Source organism: Triturus cristatus, chromosome 10, assembly GCF_964204655.1.
Source record: "Triturus cristatus chromosome 10, aTriCri1.1, whole genome shotgun sequence".
NCBI lineage: Eukaryota > Metazoa > Chordata > Amphibia > Caudata > Salamandridae > Triturus > Triturus cristatus.
In genome coordinates this window covers 213588237-213594236 of record NC_140593.1, presented here as the reverse complement: position 1 = coordinate 213594236, position 6000 = coordinate 213588237, and positions in this window count along the sequence as shown.

The following is a 6000-nucleotide window of genomic DNA, read 5'->3' as shown; positions in this document are numbered from 1 at the left end:
GACTTACAACCACACCATAAGGGTTGCTTGGCATGGTACAAGGTGGTCACTTTAACTAGTGAACATCATATACCAGGCCAACTTCTCACATTGGTGAGCAGCGGTGGGATTTGAGCTTGCTGTGTTTTACCATTGTAATCTCTTGGTTACCAATTGAAAGATCACATAGGTACCTGTAGGTACATATAAAACAAGATTAGATATACTTAAGTTCTACTGAACTTAGTGTTGTAGAGAAAAGGGAGTAGCACACCCTGACTACTACTACTAGATAGGTTTAGTAGGTAAACCCAAGTGTAGGTAGATTGCAACACATCCACCCACACTTAAGAGCAATGGCTGGGGCAGAGGGGTCCACTGTACCCATCTCTGTTGAGAGTGACCCCCAGAGGGCACCATCCATCTTTGCTACCCTTAATCAAAATGAGCTCAGGCAGTTGGCAAATATCAGGGGCCTTAAATAGCCCAAGAATCCTACTTCTGCTGAACTCAGGGAGCTTTTACAGGCTGATGAAGATCAGAAAGATCTCAGGAAAGCCTCCCAGTTAGGCCCCTTAGGGACAAGAACAGGAGGCCCCCCTTCTGAAGATGCTACTGAAGTACCCCTTTCCAATAGCCATCCCTTAGATGAGAATCATACTACAGAGGAGGAAAGTGATGGGGATACAGGAGGTAGTGAGGATGAAGGGAGAACTAGCCCAGTGCCAAGTGTTATACGTGGCCCAGCTAACTTAAGGCTACTGGGGACTGACAATGGGATCACCCCATTGGATCTCCCTAGTGGACTTAACCAGGGGCTTGGGAGGCAAAGGAATCACTCAGGTGACTCTAATGCTTCTCATGCCTCTAGAGGCTCTCAAGGTCACTCCAGGAGAAGGATGACCACCCCTCAGAGGAGGGAGCATGAGGCCAGAATGCAAGAAGCCCAGCTGAGGATCAGGAAGCAGGAGCTAGAAGTAGCTCTGATGGAAGAGAAACTGAGCAAGGCTAGGCAGCATAAAGAGAGTGGGTCTATACCCACTGGTGGCAGCATTGTCCCTAAGGACAAAGATAGGGTCTTTGATAATAGGAACCTGTCTAAGGTTGTGCCCCCCTACAAAAGTGGGGATGACATCCACAAATGGATGACTGCTCTTGAGAGAGCCTGCAAAGTACAGCAGGTTCCTGAAGACCAGTGGGCAGCAATTCTCTGGCTCTCCTTTGAAGGAAGAGGCAGAGATAGACTCCTCACTGTTAGGGAGGAGGATGTCAGAAATTACAGAGCCCTGAAGAGTGTCCTAGTTGATGGGTTAGGCTTAACCACTGAACAGTACAGGTTAATGTTCAGAGACACCCAGAAGACACAGACTCAGGACTGGTCTGAATACATTGAATGTGCCACTAAGGCTTTGGAGGGTTGGTTGCTGGGAAGTAAGGTATCTGATTATACAGGATTGTACAATTTGATGATGAGAGAACAGATTTTAAATAACTGTCAAAACCAGCAACTGCATCAACACTTGGTTGACTCTGATCTGACCTCTCCCCAAGAATTGGGAAAGAAGGCAGACAAATGGGTCAGAACCAGGGTTAAGCAAAAGAACCAGAACCAGGGCCAAGGGGGTGATCAGAAGAAAACAGACCAGAAGGGTGGAGATCAGAAATCTAAAGACCAGAAGTCTTCAACAGGGCCCCAAACTACTGCTAAGGAGGGTGGGTCCCAACAACAATCCAAGGGAAAGAAGAAAGAAGGTCAAAAGAAACCCTGGTGCAATCATTGCAAGAATACAACTCACTGGACTAGTGATTGTAAGAAGGGTGGAGCCCCCAACACTGTTGCCCCTAAGGCACCTGCTCCCAGTACTACTGTTAGCAGTGTTGGTCCCCAGACAAAGGGTGTAGTGGGAATCCCTATGGGAACTGAAGGAGATTCTGACTTAGACAGAACCCTGACACAGGCAGTCTTGATCTGTGATGGGGACATTGATTTGTCCCTGACTGTGAGCCCCAGTAACCTGGGCAAGTACAGACAGACTCCTTTAATTAACGAAAAAGTGGCTCAAGCCTATAGGGACACATGTGCCAGTGTCACTATGGTGACACCAGGCTTTGTGGATCCTGGACAGTACATACCAGGTGAGAATTACCTGGTGACCAATGCCAGCAATGCCACTACTTCACATAGTGTGGCAGTTGTTAACTTCTCATGGGGAGGGGTAACTGGCCTCAAAAGGGTTGTGGTTAGTGCAGACCTCCCAGTAGAATGTTTGTTGGGCAATGACCTAGAGAGTTCTCTATGGTCTGAAGTGGAGTACAGGACACATGCAGAGATGTTAGGTATATCACCACATGTCCTTGCTGTGACCAGGTCACAGGCCAAAAAGTGCCTTACTGAACCTCAGGTCTTGGATCCTGGAACAATGGACCAAGCACCTACCAAGAAGAAGAACAGGAGGGTCAAGGCTGTGCCTTCCCCCCTGCCTCAGAGTGATGATAAAACTTCCCAGGAAGCTGATCTAGAGAACCCTGAAGGAACTGTCCCTGAAGAGCTTGAACCTGATCAGGTTGAGTTTCTGGGGACAGGGGGACCTTCAAGGGCTGACTTGAGGCAGGCTCAGTTATCCTGTCCCTCTCTTGAACCCCTCAGACAGCTGGCTGCTGGGAATGCTCAAGGTACCCATAAAGTGTATTGGGATGAAGGGCTCCTTTATTCAGAGGCTAGAGACCCCAAGCCTGGTGCAACCAGGAGGTTGGTTATACCTCTGCAATTTAGGGGCTTCCTTCTTACCTTGGCCCATGATATTCCTTTAGCAGGACACTTAGGCCAGAACAAGACTTGGGACAGGCTTGTCCCTCACTTTCACTGGCCTCACATGAATGAAGATACAAAGGAGTTTTGTCGCTCCTGTGTGACCTGCCAAGCCAGTGGCAAATCAGGTGGCACAACAAAGGCCCCCCTAATACCACTACCTGTGGTGGGGGTCCCCTTTGAAAGAGTGGGAATAGATGTAGTGGGTCCCATGGATCCTCCCACTGCATCTGGGCACAGATTTATTCTGGTGGTAGTGGATCATGCCACCAGGTATCCAGAAGCAATTCCCCTTAGACCACTACAGCACCTGTTGTGGCCAGGGCCCTGCTGGGAGTATTCTCCAGAGTGGGGTTTCCTAAGGAGGTAGTTTCTGACAGAGGTACCAACTTCATGTCAGGATACTTGACAGCTATGTGGAAGGAATGTGGTGTCAACTACAAGTTCACCACCCCTTATCACCCACAATGCAATGGGCTTGTTGAGAGATTCAACAAGACCCTAAAGGGTATGATCAAAGGATTACCTGAAAAGCTCAGGCGAAGATGGGACATCCTTCTACCCTGCCTTCTATTTGCTTACAGAGAGGTCCCACAAAAAGGAGTTGGTTACAGCTCCTTTGAATTGTTGTTTGGGCACCCTGTAAGAGGCCCACTGTGTTTGGTGAAGGAAGGATGGGAGTTACCTCTCAAAAAGCCTAAGCAAGACATAGTGGACTATGTACTTGGTCTCCGCTCCAGGATGGCTGAGTATATGGAGAAGGCATCCAAAAACCTTGAGGCAAGCCAGGCCTTACAGAAAGCTTGGCATGACCAAAAGGCTGTCTTGGTTGAGTTGTTTTTGCATTGGTTGAGTTTCAGCCAGGACAGAAGGTATGGGTGTTGGAGCCAGTGACCCCAGCAGCACTCCAAGACAAATGGTCTGGACCCCATACAATCCTGGAAAAGAAGGGAGAGGTTACCTACTTGGTGGACCTAGGAACTCCCAGGAGTCCCCACAGGGTACTCCATGTTAACAGGTTAAAAGCATATGTTGACAGGGCAGACATGGGCTTGCTCATGGCTACAGATGAGGGACAGGAGGAAGAGAGTGACCCTCTCCCAGACCTGTTGTCTCAGAACCCTGAGGATGGCTCAGTTGAAGGAGTGACCCTTGGAGGCAACCTCACTGATCATCAACAGACTGAATGTAAACAAGTTCTACAATCATTTCAACACATGTTTTCCTTGATACCTAGCCAAACTGACTGGTGTACCCATGTGGTGGACACTGGTGACAGTCTGCCTGTAAAGAACAAGCTTTACAGACAACCTGACCACGTCAGGGACTGTATAAAGGCTGAGGTACACAAAATGCTGGAATTGGGTGTCATTGAACCCTCAGAGAGCCCCTGGGCTAGCCCAGTGGTTCTGGTCCCCAAACCTCACACCAAAGATGGCAAGAGAGAGATGAGGTTCTGTGTGGATTACAGAGGACTCAATGCTGTCACCAGGACAGATGCACATCCTATTCCAAGGGCAGATGAGCTCATAGACAAACTAGTTTCTGCTAAGTTTTTGAGCACATTTGACTTGACAGCTGGCTATTGGCAAATCAGATTAGCTGAGGAGTCTAAGGCCAAAACAGCATTCTCAACCCCAGGTGGGCACTACCAATTTGTGGTGATGCCCTTTGGTCTGAAGAATGCACCTGCCACCTTCCAAAGGTTGGTGAATCAAGTCCTTACTGGGTTGGATGACTTTTGCGCAGCATATCTTGATGACATTGCTGTCTTTAGCTCCACCTGGGAGGATCACCTGATCCACCTGAAGAAGGCTCTTGAGGCTCTGCAAAGGGCAGGCCTCACTATCAAGGCCACTAAGTGCCAGATAGGGCAGAGTAAGGTTGTGTATTTGGGCCACCTTGTAGGTGGAGGCCAAGTTCAACCACTGGAGAGTAAGATACAATCCATCAAGGACTGGTCTCCTCCAACCACCCAGACTCAAGTTCGAGCTTTCTTGTGCTTGACTGGGTACTATAGGAAGTTTGTTAAGAACTATGGGTCCATTGTGACTCCTCTTAATGATCTGACATCCAAGAAGATGCCCAAAAAGGTTCAGTGGACAGTAAGCTGTCAAAAGGCATTTGATGACCTGAAGGAGGCCATGTGCTCTGCACCTATCCTGAAAAGTCCTGACTACTCCAAAGAGTTTATTGTCCAAACAGATGCTTCTGAGTTGGGTGTGGGAGCTGTGCTGTCACAACTTAATGTAGATGGTCAAGACCAACCCATTGCTTTTATTAGCAGAAGGTTGGCCCCCAGAGAGAAGAATTGGTCAGCTATTGAGAGGGAGGCCTTTGCTGTGGTGTGGGCCCTGAAGAAGCTGAGGCCATACTTGTTTGGCACTCACTTCAAGATTCAGTCCGACCATAAGCCCCTCTTGTGGCTAAATCAGATGAAGGGTGAAAACCCCAAACTGCTTAGGTGGTCCATTTCCCTACAGGGGATGGACTTTACAGTGGAGCACCGGCCAGGTACTGACCATGGGAATGCAGATGGTCTCTCCAGGTACTTCCACTTAGGACATGAAGACGAGACTGGTCAAGGCTAGTTTAATGTCCCTGCGTTTGGGGGGGGGTTTGTGTAGGAGAGTAGGGTCTGCTATCCTATGGTCACCCCAAATTTTTGCTTTTTGCTTCACTGGTTTTTGACATATTGAGGCTGTGGGCCTGCCAATCAGACCCCCAGCCTGCTGTTCTCTCTACTAAATTTACACTATGCACCCTAGGTGCATAACCAATTAGAAGTGGATCACCCTGTGAGCCCCTGTACCAGTGTACACTAGGTACCCAGGGCATTGGTGTATCTAAGGCCTACCAGGGGCTGAAGCATGTATTGTGCCACCCCTGGCCTGGCCTAACAAATTTGACACAACTGGCTGATCACTCAGCTGGGGTAAGTTGGTGTAACCACCTCTTACTTAGGTGTAGTATACCTATACCTAACCTTAAATGGGACACATGTTAACCTATAAGACACTCCTATGGCAGGCCTTAACAATCCTGAAGGCAGAGTGCTTGGTTCCATGTGAGATGGTGCTCTGGCATGAGCTGAGCCTGTCTGCAGTGGTCGGAACCACTTCCTTCTACTGTTTCCAGATTTCGTCATACCATATACTCTTAAGTGCATTATGAACCTCGCGGTTAAATGCTATCTTTGGTTTGGCTTTATC